The sequence below is a fragment of the Gymnodraco acuticeps genome, unplaced genomic scaffold, assembly GCF_902827175.1.
Source record: "Gymnodraco acuticeps unplaced genomic scaffold, fGymAcu1.1, whole genome shotgun sequence".
Lineage (NCBI taxonomy): Eukaryota > Metazoa > Chordata > Actinopteri > Perciformes > Bathydraconidae > Gymnodraco > Gymnodraco acuticeps.
In genome coordinates, this window is record NW_022991286.1 from 2,791,437 (window position 1) to 2,812,090 (window position 20,654).

A 20,654-nucleotide genomic window follows, 5' to 3' on the forward strand; every position below is an offset into this window, starting at 1 on the left:
AGAAGACAGAAGAAGAAGAAGAAGAAGAAGAAGAAGAAGAAGAAGAAGAAGAAGAAGAAGAAGAAGAAGAAGAAGAAGAAGAAGAACCTCTATGAGCTGTCAAAGTCCTGCTGACTGACGGCTGGAGAAAGGCGGCTTGGAGCGATGGCAGAGGAGAAAGAACATTCATTCAGCTTGCATGCACCGCTCACACGCCTCATGACAAACATAAATCCTTTCTGTGGTGCTTGGCCCCATGCCAGCATTCAAGGAGAAACAGCCAGCAAACATATAAATCACTCTCCATCAGCCCGTGTCACAGGGCTCCTCAGGGCCTGTCACATCAGTGAAGTTTCACTCAGCACAAACTCTTTTACTAAACATCAGACACAGCTCAGTTAACTCACTTCGGAACTTAACTGAATTCTAATCAAATACCACACACAGTATATTGATTTCATTTGTGTAAAAGATGCCAAGGGTGCACATATTTTTCTTTTGGGGAGTGCAAAAAGAGAGCTAAAAGGCAAGAAAATATTGTACTTAAAACAAACAACTTTAAAATGCTAATGTCGCTATGTGTCTGCTGGACCCAATCCAATCCACTTTATTTCTATAGCACATTTTAAAAACAGAGGGTTTGCCAAAGTGCTTCACAACGAACATAACATTATAACAAGATATAAGATTACAAGAATAGATAAAAGGCACACATAAGAATAGATACAAGGCACGCATAAAGGCTATGGACGGACAATAAAGCATACAAATATGTACAGCATAGCTCAGACTGACTTGAAAGCGAGGGAAAAGAGGTGGGTCTTTAGGCGGGACTTAAACGTTTGAAGAGTGGGGGACAATTTGACATGGGAGGGGCAGGTCGTTCCAGAGCCTGAGGGCTACCGCTGAGAAGGCTCGGTCTCCCCTGGTCTTTTTCTTAGTTTTTGGGACTACCAGCCGCAGCTGATCAGTCGACCTCAAAGCCCTTGAGGGGGTGTACACCTGTAGGAGGTCAGAGATGTAGTGAGGGGCCAGCCCATCAAGCGATTTAAAAACAAACAATAGAACCCATTTAGATGTGTTTGCTAATGTCACTGTAAGAAGTGTGTAGAGTGGAAATGGGATGCTACAAGAATCCTGTTTTTGTAAACCATTTATTTGGTTCCCTTGACAAAAAATATCTATATCTATATATATATAGATAAGATATATTTAGAAAAAATAAACACGATTGCAAACTAAAGTTTATGATAGCATGTGTATATGTTTTGTTGGTCAAAATAGTCTTATTTTATTATTTTTGAAACATAAATGGAGAAAAGATAAGTCCAAGTTCGTTTTAACAGCAAAGGTTAAACGTAAGGTCAACATACAATTGTTGTAACCCTGATTTCTTATAATGGTCAGCAGAGAGCCACAAATACGTAGAATGTTATAGGAACATTTTCACTTCATTTATTAGCTCAGTGTTCTATGTGAGTCTATGGAATCAATCGCTAGTTATACAGTTTATCACAATGTTAGCTTTGTAAAAATAAATATTTGACAATAAATCTTTGGTCGCTAACACAGTGTAGTCCAGTTTTGCTAAAGTCTGTGTTTCTCGTCTTAGAACTTTTACCCTCTCATATTGTGTTTTCAGATCCATCCATCCATCTTCTCCCGCTTATCCGTGGTCGGGTCACGGGGGTAGCAGTTCCAGCAGAGAGCCCCAAACGTTCCTTTCCCTGGCGACATCAACCAGCTCTGACTGGGGGATCCCAAGGCGCTCCCAGGCCAGCGAAGAGATATAATCCCTCCACCTGGTCCTAGGTCTACCCCTCGGTCTCCTCCCAGCTGGACGTGCCTGGAACACCTCCCTAGGGAGGCGCCCAGGTGGCATCCTCACTAGGTGCCTGAACCACCTCAACTGGCTCCTTTCGACGCGAAGGAGGAGCGGTTCAACTCCGAGTCCCTCCCGGATGACTGAACTTCTCACCTTATCCCTAACGGCCCCTACACACGGCGGCGTGCGTTGCCTCTTGGCGGTGGGGAGTTTCTTGAGCTTGGGGAGTCAACGCGAGCAACGCCAGCAACAACCAATCACATGAATGTCCCGCCCCGGACATACAAAGCAAAGCATTCACGCTACATCCATGCTGGCTAAATATACTGTCTATGCTTGCTAGCTGTCCATTCAAACGAAGTACACTGGATATAAACTCCCCAAACAGGCGAAAACCTACCAGTGTCACCCACTGTCTCTGCCACCTCCCCCCATGCCTGGCTCCTCCGGTTTGTATCCCTGTATGTAAAGAGGGACTGGTCATATAGTACCGGGTGATTCCCTAACGCCACGATAATTTTCTCCTCAATTTTTTGACATATGGGAAATAACTGCAGTCTGGCTCTCCCAACATACACACGGTTTGATTGGCTAGCGCTTGAACTGTCAGATTTGCATATGCGGGATTTGATTGGCTGACGCCTCCGTCGAGGCGGCAAAAGTAGAACATTGCTCTACTTTTGCAGCGAGCACCGTGAGAGAAGCTACGCTTTGCTCCCACAATGCAGTTCGGCGAATCGTGACGTCACCCCATTCAAAGTGAATGGGCAGAAGCGTTGAAGCGGCAATGCACGCCGCCGTGTGTAGGGGCCGTAACGGTACGTCCACACAGCAGCGTTAAAAAAAATCTTGGAGGTGGACGTATCTGAAGCTTGTGGATTTTTTGCGAGCAACGCGACCAACAACCAATCACATGAATCTCCTGATGCTTCCACCTCAGCTTCAAAAGTTGAACAATGTTCAACTTTTGAAGCTGAGGTGGAAGCATCAGCCAATCAAATCCCGTTTATGTCAAAACATTGCTATTGCTTTGTATGTCGGGGGCAGGAGATTCATGTGATTGGTTGTTGGTCGCGTTGCTCGCAAAAAATCCACAAGCTTCAGATACGCCCACCTCCAAGATTTTTGGAGATGCCTGGAAATCTCCGCTTTGCTTCCCACAATGCAGTTTGGCGAAAAGTGAGGCAAAGTGACGTCACCTCATTCAAAGTGAATGGGCAGAAGCGTTGGAAGATTTTTTTTAACGCTGCTGTGTGGACGGGCCGTAAGGGAGACGCCAGCCACCCTGCGGAGAAAACCCATCTCGGCCGCTTATATCCACGATCTCGTTCTTTTGGTCATGACCCACCCTTCATGACCATAGGTGAGGGTAGGAACAAAAATGGCCCGGAGAGCTTTGCCTTCTGGCTCAGCTCTCTTTTCGTCACAACGGTGCGGTAAAGCGACTGCAGTACCGCTCCCGCTGCTCCGATTCTCCGGCCCATCTCACGCTCCATTGTTCCCTCACTCGAGAACAAGACCCCGAGATACTTAAACTCCTTCACTTGGGGTAAGGACTCATTCCCTACTTGGAGTGGACAGTCCATCGGTTTCCTGCTGAGAACCATGGCCTCAGATTTGGAGGTGCTGATCCTCATCCCAGCCGCTTCACACTCGGTTGCGAACCGATCCAGTGAGTGCTGAAGGTAGAACTGCAAAAAGCAGTGGTGCAATTCTTAGTCCACCGAACTGCAGACCCCCTCCCCCACGACTACGCCTCGAAATCCGATCCATGTATATTACAAACAGGATTGGTGACAAAGCGCAGCCCTGGCGGAGGCCAACCCTCACCGGAAATGGGTCCGACTTACTGCCGAGGACCCGGACACAGCTCTCGCTTTGGGAGTACAGAGATTGGATGGCCCTGAGTAGAGACCCCCTCACCCCATACTCCCGCAGCACCTCCCACAGTAACTCCCTGGGAACTCGGTCATACGCCTTCTCCAAGTCTACAAAACACATGTAGACCGGATAAGCGTACTCCCAGGCCCCCTCCAGGATTAAAAAAATTAATGAATGCAAGTTTCGATAATCATTATTTAAATGGTTATTTATCTTCTCATAAACTTAGTCCAAACCAAATACAGGTACAAGGTAGGGGCTCAGACCTCTGCGGCCCTGGGCCTCTGGATCCTGCACAGCCCTCCACCCAAACCAGTACCATAGTCATATTTAACAATATTGCTGGTTTATTTTTCTTTCCACCCGGAGCCAAATGGGACCGCCCTGTAATTGCTTCCATATACACCCCCCCCCCCCCCCCCCTCATGTACAAGTGTAAATACGTTAGAAAGACAGGTTGCTCTGGCTCCTCCTATAGAAAGCACAGGCTCCTACTGTAAACAGGATTTTTGTTTGGTTTGAACCCAATGCACTCACCATCACACACACACAAACCTAATATATAATGTGGGTGTGTGTGTGTGTGTGTGTGTGTGTGTGTGTGTGTGTGTGTGTTTGTGTGTGTGTGTGTGTGTGTCTGTCTGTCTCCGGAGAACGCTCTGAAAAGATTGATGGATCCTATCCAGACCATTACACTCTACACGAGGAAATAAACAAATATGATTGAATTATGATGCAATGCAACTATACATTTCCAACACACTTTGGTCGTGTCCTTTTTTTATTAGTCCGAGGGCATGTTGTTGCTCTCTCTGAGGACTTAAACTAAATTAGTTTGGCTGGAAATAGTAGTTTCCTATTTCCCAGAATTACTGCCGTGGGTGGATGTGAAAGCAGTTTGAAATATATCACCTCACTCTTATTTCTTTGTCTTTCCTGAAACAGGACACTGGGAGGGAAAATGTGGCATAGTTAAGTAGAGTAACTGCTTGTGTAACATGGACACAGTCAGGGCTGGAAATGTTCTCTGATAACAAACATGGTGTTATCATTGGACACTTTCAAACCTCATTCCTTTACCATGACATACCAGACACACAAGGCTATTTTATGAGCGAATGTTTGCGTTTCTGACATATTTTATAAATGTGCAAACAGCTCTGACTCATGCTTGTTGGAGGCCCCAAGGACAAAGATATATGAGGACGGAAAGGGTTGAATGTATGTTGCTGAAGATTAAATACTCTCGCTGTTCTACACACAGAATGGAGTCTATTCATAAAAATTCACAGCTACCTTGATAAGGTCATTCCCGAAATTACCATTTCCCACAACCTTCAGTATATGAATACTCCTGCACACATATTTGGCTTGATGTTTAACTTGTAATAAAGAGGTATGCACCTTGCTGTTAACACTGTTTGGAATGCGGTTAACAGGTAGACTTCAGTAGAAAAAAATAAAAAGGTGACATTCTGATTTGTCCATAGCTGGATCTTGGCTGTAAAATCTAAACTGTCACTTGCCATAACCACAATATTTCCTTAACATTAACCATATCCGGGTCTGATTCTGTACTTTCAACGTTAACGCATTAACTCGCTGTGTGCTTTAGCTAGGTGTTGGAAAATTGGTGGTTTCATGCCAATAATTCAGAAATCATGTTAGAATACATTTAAAAAAAGTTCTCTTACCAGTTTGTCATGTATTTCTTAAACACAACACCAAATGTGTATTTGTTTCATCACCCACTAAAATAAAAGTTTAATTCGTATTTTAAACTTTTAAACGTGATTAATCATAGATTATTACTGTGATTAAAGCAAAGAAACTGTGTCCAAGGCCAATCAATGTTCTTGTCTGGCAATAGGGTTGTTTTCCTTTCGAAAACATTCATTTCAGAGGTTTTTCACCTGTCTTCACTTGAAACCTTTCTGGCATGAACATTAAATAATTGGACAATTGCGACTCTAAGGTATAGATTTTCATTAAACTGGTAGTTTCAAATCCCCTAATCTTTGTGGTATTCTCAAACATGCCAATTAAACGTCGATGACTAGCTAGAATTGGCGTAGATCCCTTCAGCCCTGGCTCAGCCCCAGGTTCATCAAGGCCAGTCCAGTCGAGCACCGTCCAGCCCAAGGCCAGACTCACTGGGGAATTTCATCTGAATTCAATTTCACCTCTGGCCTCTGTCGCAGCAGCTTGAGCCGAGGCTACACAAAAGGCCAAGTTTCACATTGAACGTGAGAACCCCCTCATCTCCTGACCCCCATTACCATATGAATGGACCAGAAATGGAACCGGGAGCACACAGAAAGACACAGAAGTGAGGGAGTCCAGGAAAAACGGCTCATTTTTTGGAGCGCTTGATTTACCTTTGCTGCTCCCTGAGGGTAGGACCAGTCTCTGCATTTCACTTTGAGACAGACATACTGTACATGTACAGATGGCATCTAAAGAGGATACTATAGCTGTTCAACATTTGGAGGGAATTCTTACTAATCCTCGATGCCAAGCGTTCTAAGCATCCTAGGCCAAAAAGTAATAACAACAGTTATAGACCAAGTCAAGTCAAGTCAAGCTTTATTTATATAGCACATTTATAAACGATTTTTGGTCGAGCCAAAGTGCTGTACATATCATAAAAATAGCCTACAGTAGAGACACTTTACAGCAAATACAACAGCACAGATTGTTCAGAATATCTATATCCTATAGACCAGGAATAGATTAAACCTCTCTATTCAACCAGTACATGCTCCCATTGGCATGATAAGCAAAACACGTGAAGAAACCGCATACAATGGCTACAATCACATATAGCAAAGAGCTTTAAACCACAAGAAAAAAAAAAAGTCAATATTAAACACAGGGTTTGGGTCCAATTTGTAGGTGAGCATTTCTAAAAATCTCTGAAAACGTATATCATTAATGAGCTCTTCTCTGACAAATGAAATCATAAATACATTTTCCTGCTGTTTTTGGTATGTCACATAGCAGGTTGGAAAAAGGTAATGTCTTTACTGCTGTGCAACACTCAGGATGTTAAGTCATTTAAGTCAGATTACGATTTGTTTTATTGTTTGTTAAAGTTAAACAAATCTGATCAAACCAGAACATCAAAGATGTTTGTTTGAACTACTTTGACTTTTGCTCATTAAATCATGGATTTTGAATGCTATGGAGACATGCTTGGGGTTCGACCTCAGGTTGCTTTGAAGCTAGTTATGTTGCTTCAAACATTCATGGAATTTATTATTTTCTAAAAAAGATAGTGAATACTGGCAGAACATATCAATAATTCACTAGCTTTTTTATTTATTTCGCTTTTATTTATGCCAGCCAGCTTAAAGTGTTGTTTTCTCTTAAGGGGAAGAGAGGTGAAGGTAAATGGGAATGCAGGTGTTAAGATGAATTAAAAAAAGTAAGCAGAGACAACAGTGTGAGGAACTGCAGCCACACCCAGAGGAAGAAGTAACGTTCTGTAACTGTAATAGTGTTCGACCGACAAAAAGACAATGCATGAAAATGTAAAACAGAACAGTATGTTGTTCCATGTTCCACTTTGTGACCATGAATTGTGGGTTTGAAAGGCCATGCCAATATCTTATTTTAAGATGTAGGTACATTTATGGTCAGATATTAAATGAGGTTTAGTTGGACCATGCAACAAAAATCATAAAATAATTAAGAATATCCAGCACTCAGCCACATATTAAAACCTTGATAGGAGCTACTGCTTTCTTTTGTCCTTTAGTGTGAGGCCACAGGTGGTGTGACAGCTAGAGAGAGACACTAAGAGGATAAAAGATAAGAGGCACACTGATGGGAGACGCACCCCCCATACTGTCACCACCCAATAGGTTTATACAGAAACCCATCTTTAAAAAGGCTGACTGAATGTACTCTAAGGCCTATGTGGAGACTGTTTTCGAAGGCTTTATATACAGGGGTGCACATCACTTTTTTGCCCTGGTTCTCAAAGGAGCACCTGGAGATGTTGCTTGGTGCGCATCCTTAAAATGAAATAAACCGGACCTTTTGAGGGGTACTTGACTTTATGAACAGGGGGGGGGGGCGCTAGTGAGCACGCAGCAGGGTTACTGTGCGGAGCGCATACAGCAGACCCTTCAGGCGATAGCGAGGGGTAGAGCGAGGGATCGCAGATGCCTTCGTGCTCGTGGACGGATTAAAACAATTAAACCTAAATAGCTCGCGAATTATACTTTGGCGGCCGTTAATATAGACTTTACCTGGGCGGCCCGCCCAAGTAAAGTCTATGTGTGGGAAACCCTGCCATCTTAGTTCTTATGCAACTCGCAAATATCTCTCTCTTCTCTCTTTTCTCTCTCTTCTCTCTTTTCTCTCTTTCTCTACTCTCTTCTCTCTCCTCTCTCTCTCTCTCTCAATGTTGGTGCGCAAATGCGCCTTTTTTCAAATGATCCGGTGCTCTTTTTTTTGGCGTGGGGTGCGCATGCGTACCTGCGCACCAGTTATGTGCAACCCTGCTTATATATGTCCCACAACCCACAGATTTTAATTTCAGAAAACAACTTTTTTTATAACAAGCCCAGAATTCTTAGTTGAAATTGTGATTTAATTGTTGTACAGAAATAAGGTTTATTAAATCGCATTGCATAGTATCTGCATACAAATAACTATGAATTGGTCAGTAGCACTGACTATACAAAGTTATTTAGAGGTTAATACACAAGTAGTTTATTTTAAATGATTTTTTTATGAAATTAGATTGTTTGCATGGTTTGAGTACCAACAGTTATTTAAAAGGTAAAATGCATGCAGCTATGAAAACATGTAAACACTTAGTTATATTTATTGATTTTAATAATTTAACGGCTTGCCTAGATCAGACTTTTGGTTTTAGGGTGAACGTCACATTTTATACAAATAACAATGAATATCCTGTGAAATCTTAAACTTCAGTCATTCATTCAGTTTATTGTTTCTATAGTCTTATCATAGTGGTCATATTATATAACAAAATACATTACTTTATAGCAAGTATTACTGAGTATTAAATGCTCTAGGTCAGTGGTTCCCAACCTGGGGGGTGCGGGGCGCCAAATATCGCAGGGGGGGGCGCCAGGCCTCAGATGATTTGAGGCAAAATATCATATTTAGACTTTTAATTTGATATATTTTTTTACATATAATTGTAACGCAATACATGATTGTCACTAAAAGCCTTGTCTCTACATTACAATAAAATATAAAAAATAATTGGTTAATTAATTTGAATACAAATTCAAGTTAGTAGCTATTATAGGCATAAAAAGAAAGAAATGTATAATTGTGTCCAAACCAGGCTTGTCTGGATAAGCGCATTTTTAAAACATAGTCATTGTCCATGCCGGTTTCAGTTGGATTATTTGTCACAGTTGCACCGATCAGATCGGTCTCCTCCATTTTGTAGATTATTTAGACTTTTGAATCCACATAAACACATCGGCAAAATCCGGCTTACTTTGAGCATGTGTTTTAAACAGTTTAATCCCTTTGTGAATTGTTTCCACCTGTGTCGTCCTTTAATTTCTTCATACAGCGGGAATCCAAATGAATTAATCCTGAGTCCAATAACCATCAAAGTCACTCCAATAGTGCTCCTTAATTACGCTTTCATCCTCCTTTAACAAAATACTTCACATTCATCCAGTTTGTGACAGTAGTTGTAGCATTTTGAGACTTTTAAACTTTAATTACCGCTGTTGCCCCCCCCCCCTTGTGTGTGTGTGTGTGTGTGGGGGGGCGGGGGGCGCAACTTCCAACAGGAGTCATTTGGGGGGGCTCTTGGGAAAAAAGGTTGGGAACCCCTGCTCTAGGTAACTATGTAAATGACAATTTATAGTTTGCTTAGTTTAGACATACAGGGGTTAATTTTATTGTATTTTTTTTGTCTTTCATTTTTTATGTTTTTAAAGGCTTACATATATCATGAATAAATACATAATTTCACAGAAGCACTGAGTATGCCCCTTTATTAGAGGTAAAGGCTTGATGCATCATGTTTTTTTGTGAAAATGAATAACAGTCAGTGGTTTGCCAAGTTTAGTTGTTTTAGATGTTTTGACGGTAAATGTCATTGTAATTTTATACAAATAACTATGAATGTCAAAGCTATAAAGAGTTAAAAATAGATAAGTAATATTGTAATAAAAATGTAAATTATTTGATGGTTGCCTCATGTTGTTGACCGCCTGGAGGTCACAGAGGATGCTGGGAAACAGAGTGAGTTTTGGAATATAAATAGAAATGTGAATATTAAATATAGACATTTAAGATGACTTTTCTGCCGTTTCATTTCACACAATGCAAAGTCATTTAGGCAGCACAGAGAGTGATCAGAGGCAGAGCGAGCGTTCAGACAGAGCCCCCCCCCCCTCCTCCCAGCCTGTGGTCATTATTGCCCTCCACACTGCTTTTATCATCTCTATAAATCTCTGCTGGCTCAGACACGGTGTAATGAGGAGACCTGTGAGGCTGTCAGCCTGCCACTCTCACCCCCGCCGAGACACAACCAAGGGGTACGAAAAAAGATGGTGCGACGCTAGAGAGAGACACACAGAGATGAAGAGAGGTACAAAGAGAAGAGGGCAGGAGTCGCTTAAACGCACACCCACCACCCACACACACTCTCACACAGCTTGTGGTGAGCACATTATATTCTGCTTAGAGGCTGGAGAGTGGAGAAGTAAGAGTCACGGTGGTCATCTTTCATACAAAAATCTTTCTGCTCAATCTCACACTTTTTCATATGGCTGTCCGTTTCTATCATCTTCATCACGGAGACCTGAGCGGGTTCATCCACAGTATCTACATTCACTGCTCAGAGGCCATAAAGGGGCCTGTAGTGTGTTCTATAGGTTTCTGTGCATGTTAATGGTCTGCAAAAGCTCAAATCCCAAAGTTCCCTCCAGAGGGAGTTTCTCTCTCCCCCCCCCCCCCCCCCACCTGCCTGAAACGCCTCTATTGGACTCCTTTGTTTACTTCTGCAACATAGTGACATCACTAACACTCGTGCTTCTATTGGCTAGCACTCTGACTCATTGTACGTGATAGGCTAAAGGGCAGGGTTAGTTTTTAACCTAGGGTTAACCAATTAGTCGGTGATTGGTCAACCGACTAAGCGGTTGACCAATCACAACAGAGCCAGCCAGCTAACCAATCAGAGCAGACTGGGCTCTGGTTTCAGACCAGGGTCGGCTCTAGAACAAATCGAATGGGGGGGCAATCATTTACCAAGGGGGGGGCACACACTGCCGTCAACAACCAACACACAAACACCAACGCAACTTCAATTAAAAAAAACATGCTGTAAAGTCTATTGTCTTTCACACACATTGAGGGGTGTATGTGCTATTTCCTAGCGCACCTATGACTTGTGCATACATGCACGGTTGTGGCACAACCACCAAAACAGAAACATATGGACATAGGCCACCATATAAAAAGTGTGCAAATGTATTTTGTATCCTATCCATGTGAACATGTTTTAGGTGGGGGTGGACCTAACCTCCTCTAGGAGGGTCTGGGGGCATGCTCCCCCGGGAAGATTATTTTGAAAATATTGAAGTTAAATGCATCAATCTGGTGCACTTTGAGAGCAAAATGAAGAGATCTATGGATAGCCTACATCTCTCAGCATTCATATGAAACAGAACTGTACACAGATTTACTTTTTCTTTATGGATATTTTACTAATCACTCCCCTTTTAAACTGTATTCTTGTGTTACTGTCCTATAGTATTTCATACCCGTTTTTCATTTATTCTCTTATTTTTTTAATAACTAGGCTATAGGCTAATGATCATATACATGTGTTCCTCGCAAATACTTGTTTACATAAATGGTGACCAAACCGTTTGAGACCCACTGAGATAACTTACACTAAAGTGAACTATCTAAACACTGAGAGAGTCCTTACCTCACTGAGCTGAGGTTATACGATCCTCTCAGTCTGACAGGAGAGGACTCTCCTCCACCTTGGTGTAGAAACAGCTCTTTATATCTGTTAGCATAGCTAGCTAACCGGATGCTAACAACAACATTCCACGTTACCGCTCGCGCACTCACAAAATGCGATCGTGCCACACACACAGAGAGCCGAGCTTGAATGAAACACAGAGACCCAGAAGTAGGCTACTTGTACTGTACTGTATATCATATTATTTTCGATGGCTTTACTGTATAATCAGTGTAACAGATGAACAGATTGCCACCGGCTTTCATCTAAAACACACAGCCACGTAATGATAACAAAACAAAAGTCGGGGGTCATTGGTCAAGCAACACACCAATCAGAGAGCAGCAGTGAGCACACCTCAGGCTGTGTTTTATATTTGTATTCTTTATTTCTGATGTATTTCACACAAAAAACCTTTAGTGGAAACGTTTTCACTTCTATGATTAAAAAAAAAAAAAAAAAACGGCAAAGTGGCAAGGCTTGCCCACCCTGCGTTGGGGGGGCACAGTGACTCATTTGGGGGGGCATGGCCCTCGAATGACCCCCCATGACGCCGACCCTGTTTCAGACAGAGGGTGAAAAGAGGTGCAGTATGAGAAAAATAAAGAGCTTATTGAACATTAAAGCATGGAGACATGTCACAGTAGAGACACAAAGTGCAAACATGAACCTGAACATTTACTTAAAAAAGGGCCCCAAAATGTTGTTTTCAAATGACTAGTTCATCATTTAAACTTACCGAAATTTGTATCATATATTTAGTTCCCTTTAATGAATTAATATACTTAATTTAAAACCTTTTTATATAGTTCTCAGAGGATACGTAGATGTGCTTCAACTGTGTTAAACAGAGCAGATTTGAAGATTATACCTTTGCAGAGACAATGTACATTTGTAAGGGTCTGTATCACTACATTTTGTTACAGTATACTTAGCCCTATACTGTGTTCTTCTCCTATAGTTGATTTAATGTTGAAAAAAGCAAATAAATAAAGTAAAAAATAAATAATTGATTTTAAATGTTGTCCCACACATTTGAAACCTTATTTATTTGTGTTTGACTTATTGCTTTTAACGTCTTGTGTTGCTTTTCAGAAAACAATCAAATCTGTCACCATCACTTACATTGACTACACAGTTTTTCTGCAGAAAACCATGTAAGCACATTCCTAACTGTTATATAAACTATAAAATCACTCAATCATTTCTGAAAATGATCAGGCCATCTGTTATATGATGCTGTGACGCAGGGAAGTGTGGAAGTTGAGTTGGAGCTCCTCTTTGTGTACTTCTTAATTCCTATTTTTGGTGGAAAAGCCAAATTGAGCTATTCTCAAAAATGCAGCCAGAGCTGATTAAAACCTTTGTCCCTCCAAAAACCTGCCTCACAAGTCAAGACCCCTTTAAGGGTGTACTCAAACTGTCCTGAAAGGTGCGTCTGCAGCAGCCGGCTGGAACAATTGCTCGGGGGGGACATTTAACAAACAGCTCCGGAGAGATAGAGCAGCGCTGACCTCAGTGACTGTGTTATTGTGTGTGTGCATGAGTGTGTGTGCATGAGTGTGTGTGAGACAGAGAGAGATAGAGGCAGTGTGTACACCAGTTGAACTCGTCTACCTCTGCTCTCTGATGTCAGACAGAAGAGCCCTGCGTCGCTGCTGACGCCGGTGCAGCTGGTAAACCAAACACACTCTGACAGCTGATACATAGTACGGATTTTGATCCGCGTTGAACCAACAACAACAAGCCCGTCATCCAGCGTCCGGTCTGATGCCCTAATAATACACACTCACACTGGCTTATGTAAGGGGATAATCCTGCAGTCATTAAAGTGATGCACTGGGGCTAGAGCCACATAACCTTTTCATGAAAATGGTGAAATCCGTGCGGTGTGTAAGGGATAATGTGCATTCATTATAGGAAAAAGAACAGACAACAAGGTGATCATGGAGCCCGACCAGAAGTGAAGGTTGTGTAATAAGAGACATTATTCTGCTTATTACAGGGCCAAATACTAGATAAACAAACAACTTGACTCCCAATTTTGATTGAAAATAATTGTATTGACTTGAAAGTTATCGTATTGCTTTTACTAAGAAAAGAATACTCCGTGCCACTGTGTACCGATGGATGGAAATGCAACAACAAAGTAACTTGAAAATATGGAAGCACTAATCAAGGTTTTTCTCTAACTATAAGAGTCTGTTTAGAGTTTTTTTTTTCCACTAACCAGTCTTTAAACAGCCCATACCTTCTGTTGATTTCTCTGACGTCCAAAAGCTCTGTCTTTTAACCTATTTTCTTCTCTCCTTCGATCCTCCTTAGCATCAGTCATTATTGTTGCTAAGCAGCAGTGTGTTACCGAGTATTAACAAGCTCTGAATTGTCCGAATTGACCAATCAGAATAGAGAATTCAACTAAGCCGTGTTATAATGTTTGATCACAATAGCTTGCAGCAGTTTGTACCTCCAAGCGTTGCCAAAACTCTGCTTCCCGCCTCACTAAAATGTAGGATATTTGAAGAGGTTTTCTGTCACTTTAATGACCCCTGCTCCTCCAGACTCCCTGGCTCTTTCTCAGACATCTCAATCACCTTCCCCTCTGGTGAAATAAAATAAAAAAATCATTTCACATGGAACGCTCGCTGTGTTGCTCCTCCAACAGAAACAAAAAGGCAGCCTCTCCATCATCCGACTAACCATAAGCTTCCCTTTATCTTCTCTCCCTCATTAAACTCTGAATAACTCAGCAGAGAGGCAGAAAGACGAGAGAGAGAAAAGTGATTTAATTCTGCCGGACGAAGAAAAGCCCCTTGAGGTTGCCATTTTGAATGTGTGCCATGTCGAACAGGCTGGAACCAGAGATCACCGAGACAACGGAGCGGGGGAGAATAGACTATAGACAGAGCTGAACTACTGTAGATAATGTACCATGGATGTCGGGTCATTGTATCCAGAGGCCAGAGTCATCGTGATGACCCGTCACGACCTCGGAGGGAGGCCGGCGGAGGAAGGCGCTCTGAAAGGAAGGTCAGAGGGAAATCGCGGTACCAGACGTGATATCTCAATTCAAAAGCTGAATGAAGCCCAATTATTTCAATAATACAGCAATCCTGGGAAGGACATACAGAAAGGAAAAATGGGCTTGACATTCAGGCAGGCGGCTGAGGGAGGTAACAAGTTCACGGCCTTTTCAGAAAACATGGCCGCCAGCTGTGTGATGGATCATGGAGCCTCAGATGGGCCATCAGGCGAGGGTCCCATGAAGGAACGCATGGGAACCCAATCTTCCAAGAAGAAGGGAGTCACACAGACAGTTAAATAAATGAACTCCTCTTGGTTTTGATATAGGCTTTTTGATTTGCCCCATATGGAGCAACAATAGCCCTGCTAAGAAATGACAAGTGATGTTTCTGACACGCCACAAGGATTCTTTCATTACATTATTATGAATATATTCTGACAAATTAATGCAGTTGAGTTTAAAGGGTGATGACATAAAATCAACATGTATACCTCATACTATAGCAGAAAGAGCATATCATTTTACAAATGGAAATAATGGATTCGTAAAGGGCTGCAGAAATGTATTATTTGACATCCATCATTTTTAAGTCCAGGTTTTGAGCATTTTAGTCCCTATAATAGGTCAAGCTTTAAAAATACTGCCAGGTACGTGATTACATTTTCAGCAAGATTTCGAGCAAGACATCCCCTCTACGTACCCCTTTTAACACTGGATCTCTATTAAAAAGGCACTCTGGTCCAATCAATTTTTTTTTTTTAAATAACAATTTTGGATACTAGATTGAACAATTTGCAATTCAACACAAACGTTATTTCATTATTTGTCTTATGTTCAGAATATGCACCCGTTTGTAGCCAAGAATTTCTGTCAAAATAGGACATTTTTGGGGGAGAAATTATTTTAAATACTTTTTATTTGCAGCAGTCTAGATGTGATATGTTCACTTTAGGCAGAAACTACAATTAATTTTCTGAATTTAATATTTTAAACAAAACTGCTTTGTTCAACAGTTTGAATAGATACACTTTTTTTCCAAGGTCAATAATGAATTTCTACGCTTTAATCGCATTTTAATATTATTTCAATTATCTCAATACAAAGAAGAGAATTTTAAAATGACCAAGTTCCTAAGTTGTTGAGTTTGCAACATAAACAAACGTATAGGACACCAAAACATTTTTCTTCGAGACTTCTTACAAACATCATCACATTTCCGACAAAGACAATGTATGTTCGAAGCTGGGAAACACCCATTGTAACTATTTCAAGCATGAGCAGAAGGGGGCAGCTACAGTACAGAATGTTTGGTATGTCAGAAATGACAATAACAGCTAACTCTTGTAACTTTGTGGTGATATCTTAGAAGAGATACTAACAAAACATCTTTCTCCACAACAAAAGGGTGAGGAATGACTTAAACATATTGTAATGTTAGTAGTCAGCGAGCATAGAGTTTGAAACTGGTCAAAGCATATTTGTATTTACATAATGCATAAAGTATGCAGAATTATGGTTATTAATAATCATAATTGTTCGTAGTAATTTGTTGTATAGATCCAGCATCTAAAATCTGATATGAGGCTTCTTTGGTCTAACAAATATATGGGTTTTTAATACTGGGCTCTACCGTTGTCTCTTGGAAATAATTAAAAAAGTTAAACAGTTAATTTATTAATTAAGAGTATTGGAATTAGTATTGGAAATATAATTTAGATCAAGCCATAATCTGGTGTTTAGTCCGGATCGCTGTTGTAGAACAGCCCGAAAAGAAAAACACATATTAAAAGCCATGAAACAAAAGTGTGATTACTGTCATGATGTAATAATACAAATAAATAATAATAATAATATCTTGAAAAAGAAAAATCCACTTTCCTCTCCCCTACATTATCTGCAATGTGCCCCACTTCCACAGCGTAGGAATAATAAACCTGTCAACAGCGGTCTCCTGGGAGGCCACTGCTGACACTTCGTTGTCAGTGGCAAGGCATGCTGGGAGAGCTAATGGGACAGGCCCTCAGGGGTGCCTCGGACAGCCCCAGACAGGTGAGTTGTCTGACAGCTCTTTTATGTATAAGAAAAAGTCATCGATCATAACCTTTCGACCTTTGTTGGCTTTAAATCACAAACAGATCCCTGCTGTAAAACACACTGACTGACGTTATTGCTGAATAACTGTATAGCGAGATTAAATCCAGAAATATTGGATTCTAGGATTTAAATGCAAAGTCGGCATTGATTTAAGAGAACACATTTAACAACGAAAGACTGTACACTACATGATAGTAAAAATGCATTTGTGAAACCAAATGAATGCTCAATGCTTAAAATATAATTAAAATGAGGTAAAAACATTACATTAACAACTGAAAACTGATTTTCATATTAATCTGCTACCTATTTTCAAGCATCTACAGAAAGAAATCCCCTCCAAAATGCGGTCTAAAGTCCCATAAACTTGACATTTACTTTAACCCCCGCCACAATCTCCCCCTCCCCCAAAAAGTGAGAGTGATCACCCGGTTTACGGTGCGTCTCCGTGATTTCTCCCTTATCGTAACCACGTGGCCCCATTCCGCAAGTTTTCCCTCCCTCTACACGTGCATGCATGCGAACATCTGAGCTGATCAGCCAAACAGTATAGCGCTGGAGGCAGCAGCTGGAGTTTCAGGACTTTCGCTGTGGATCGGATGGTGGAGAGGAGACGCTGCAGTCAGCCCTGTTACACAATCCCTCACCACTACACTCTGCATTTTTTAAACTTAGAGTACAAGCAGATGTCAAATCACGATGCATACGTATGTAGACAGCATTCGGAGAGAAAAACAGGCAAAGGAAAAGAGTCAGCAGTCTTTCCTGGGCACTGACCTGGACAGAACAGCAAACACAGCGCCGGTCAGCCTCTCATCTTGCTCCTCTTCTCAGATTTCACACTCCAGCTCCTTCCTGGCTGCCTTTCGAAGTTGGTCTCTCCGCTTTTCCTGAGGTGAAAGTCCTGGGCAGAGGAGGGAATCAGGAAGAGGTAGAAGGAGATGACGGGATGAAGTCTGTCTCCCTTGTTTTCGCTCTTCTTCTTTATTTCCCCTTGTTCTGTTTTGCACCAATCTTCCATAGTGAAAATATCTCTCCATGCACTCACTACAGGGTGAGGAGGGGAAAATAACATTGCGAAAGAGAGAGCAGCAACCTCCTGTTTAAATTTAGAGGCTGGATCAGGCTGCAAGGCGAACTCTACTGGGCAAGCCCATAACCGAGGCGCACTTTGTAATGAAAGCTCACTTCCTCTCTTGTTCTTGCCTTACCCCTCCTCCCATCACAGCTCTTTCTCTGCCTCCCCCTCCCTTCCCTCTCGTCTCCCTATAGTTCTCAGTTCAGCAGGGATCAGGAATGCTGCCCGGAACCAAAGTCTGCGGAACAAGCCCCACTTTGCTCGAAAAACAGTAAAGGCAAAACATTTTTTTAAATTCTCACTAAGTTCAATCATAACCTTACTTACATTGCCAATGGTATTACAAAATAAGTCTTGCCTTGCTGCATATTTCAAATTGATTTAATTCAAGCACACTGTCTAGACTTCAGTCATGCAATACCTTATTCAAAAACCAATGGACATGGAGCTATAATAATGGCAAGGCTATCAGTCAGTTTTTATAATTAAATGTGCTCTTGTGAACAATTTATGCAATTCTTTTCATAGATCGAGATAAAAAATAAATCTGGATCAATGCGCCAAATCTGCCTGTATTGGGCTCTGTTGTGCCTTTTACTAGTCAAACTACAAAAACTAGTGACATTGCTCAAACAGATACTTCTAACAGATGTGTCAGGCATGTGGACCTTGCTGTTTTGAAGCAATGTTGTTTTTCGTACAGTGATGAGTGACGTATTTCTTTTGGAAAGCCAGCCTAGTGCCTGCGCTATCCAGGGCTCTCCGCACTGACCCAGATTCTCCCCAGCAAACAGGACACTATGTACCATAACCAGGCTCTGAAATGAGGACAGCGAGTCCAGAGAGCATCAGACTGAGAGGAAGAGAGACACGCAGAGATTTTCCTCCGGCATTTGTATTCGATTCAAAACAAAAACACATCATGAATACCATCAAGCTGAAAATAGGCATCTCAAATTCCAGGAAATGCTTTGGAATAACTTCCACTAGACGGCTTGAGGAAGAAAATGTAAACATAATCACAACAAAATACAAATAAGAGCCAGTGGAGCTTCATGGATGCTCTCTGTTGGAACAATAATGTAATCCCGTAGATGTCCGGAGCAGACAGTAATCCATCTGCACCATCTGAAGGGTGGAGATAGGGGCCAGGTGGAAGAGGAGGAGGTCCAGACGGCTGCAGGCTCCAGCTCAGAGGTCAGAGGTCATGGGAAACAGCGGCTCAATATGAAGATGAGAGGTCAATGCCACGGCTGGATAAGCCAGAGCCGCATGTGTCCGGCTCGAGGGCGGTTGATAAGAGTGATGGGGAGCGGGGGCGAAAGTGTAAAGAGATCAAAATTAAAAGCTACAAAGCCAAACAAAGGAAGAGAGGGGCCAGCCAAGCCTGAAGGAGTCACAGTCGCGCTCCATGCACAGAAATAATGTCAGTGGTGATTTAACTGTGGGAGTGTAAACATGGAAGGAATGCCAGTTTAACACAATTCATTACGCAGGGATTTGGTTTGGGACAAAAAGTTCGTAAGATGCCCAATCGGGATAAAAGACAAAAGTCATTTAAAAAAATGTATACCTGTAACAAAACCAAACTAAAGAAAGCTTTTTCTCCTGATCTCCTCTTACCCCCTCCTCTGATCTAGAACTTTGTGTCTTTTGTGAGTCTTTGTAGTCTAGATCAATGAATTCTGGAAATGCTGATAAGAGAGCACAATTCCAGTCTGTCTTCAAAGGCATTCATTGCATTATCCAAGGTTATGCACATGACAATTGAGGAGGACAGTTTCAAAGAATGAAAGCTGAGAAATGTATAAAGATTTCAGCATCAGAACGAAGGTTTCAACAAGTACTTTAAATTGTACTGAGAACTTTATCTATGAAGGTAGATATGGTGCAAAATGCTTGTAAAACCTGATGTGAGCACTTGCAGAACAAAAATCTGAGCTTGTGTGCATACATTTACACTTGTATAAAAATATCCACATATCTGTGAACCAAATTTGAAGTCACAGAAAAAAAGAAGTTTTGTAGCTTGTAGAACATTTTTTTACTTAGTGATGAAATGTTCACTTGCAGAAAAATACATATTTTTAAAATATATTTTCCATTACAACTGCAACTTTGTTATTACAACCTCTCAAATCAGTCATTACAACTTCACGAATCTGCTCTGTGGCAGTATAAATCGACGAATCTGCGGTCTTGACTTTTGCTACACTTCTTGCGATGAATGTGTCGCAAAAGTAATTTTCACCTGTATATGTGGGGGGTAGGAGCGAAGGGGTCACACAGCCATATAGTCAGGTCGAACCAGATGACTGCGCGGCCCCGCATGTTGCCCCTTTCACACCAACGTAGTTCCAGGGCCGGTTCGGAGCTTGAGCCTGATAAGCACCGTTTTTTCCGGTTCATGCCGCAGCGGAGACGGCTCTTTTCCCCGAAAACCGGTTCTTACCAAGCTCGAACAAATTTGAGATTAACCTGAGCTAACAGTTTATGGAGAGTAGCCTATGGCAAATAAAAGTTATAACAAGCAGTAGTGTTGAGCAAAGTGACTAGAACGCAACCACACACTTGTAAAAAAAACACACTTTATAAAGTCAGGCAACATTAACCAGGCTTCGTGTGATTCTGTTTATTTGTACCTTACTTTGACCATCCGTTCGCTGTTATTGATCATTGTGGAGAGCAGGCAGACGTTTTGTTTTGTATTATAGCAGCTATCAGATGGAATCAATACATGGGCTGCACAGGTTGTCATGTCCGACTATCACAAGTAGAATCATAATGA

At 41.7% G+C, this 20,654-nt stretch overlaps 1 long non-coding RNA gene across 1 annotated transcript in view; it reads right to left on the reverse strand.

The window, feature by feature from the left end:
• LOC117562136 overlaps positions 1–17,944 on the reverse strand; it is a 110,956-nt gene extending 93,012 nt beyond the window's left edge. The window contains exon 1 of the long non-coding RNA XR_004571496.1: positions 17,566–17,944. This is a non-coding gene — a long non-coding RNA (uncharacterized LOC117562136). The remainder of the gene's footprint in view (positions 1–17,565) is intronic.
• Positions 17,945–20,654: the final 2,710 nt, after the last annotated feature.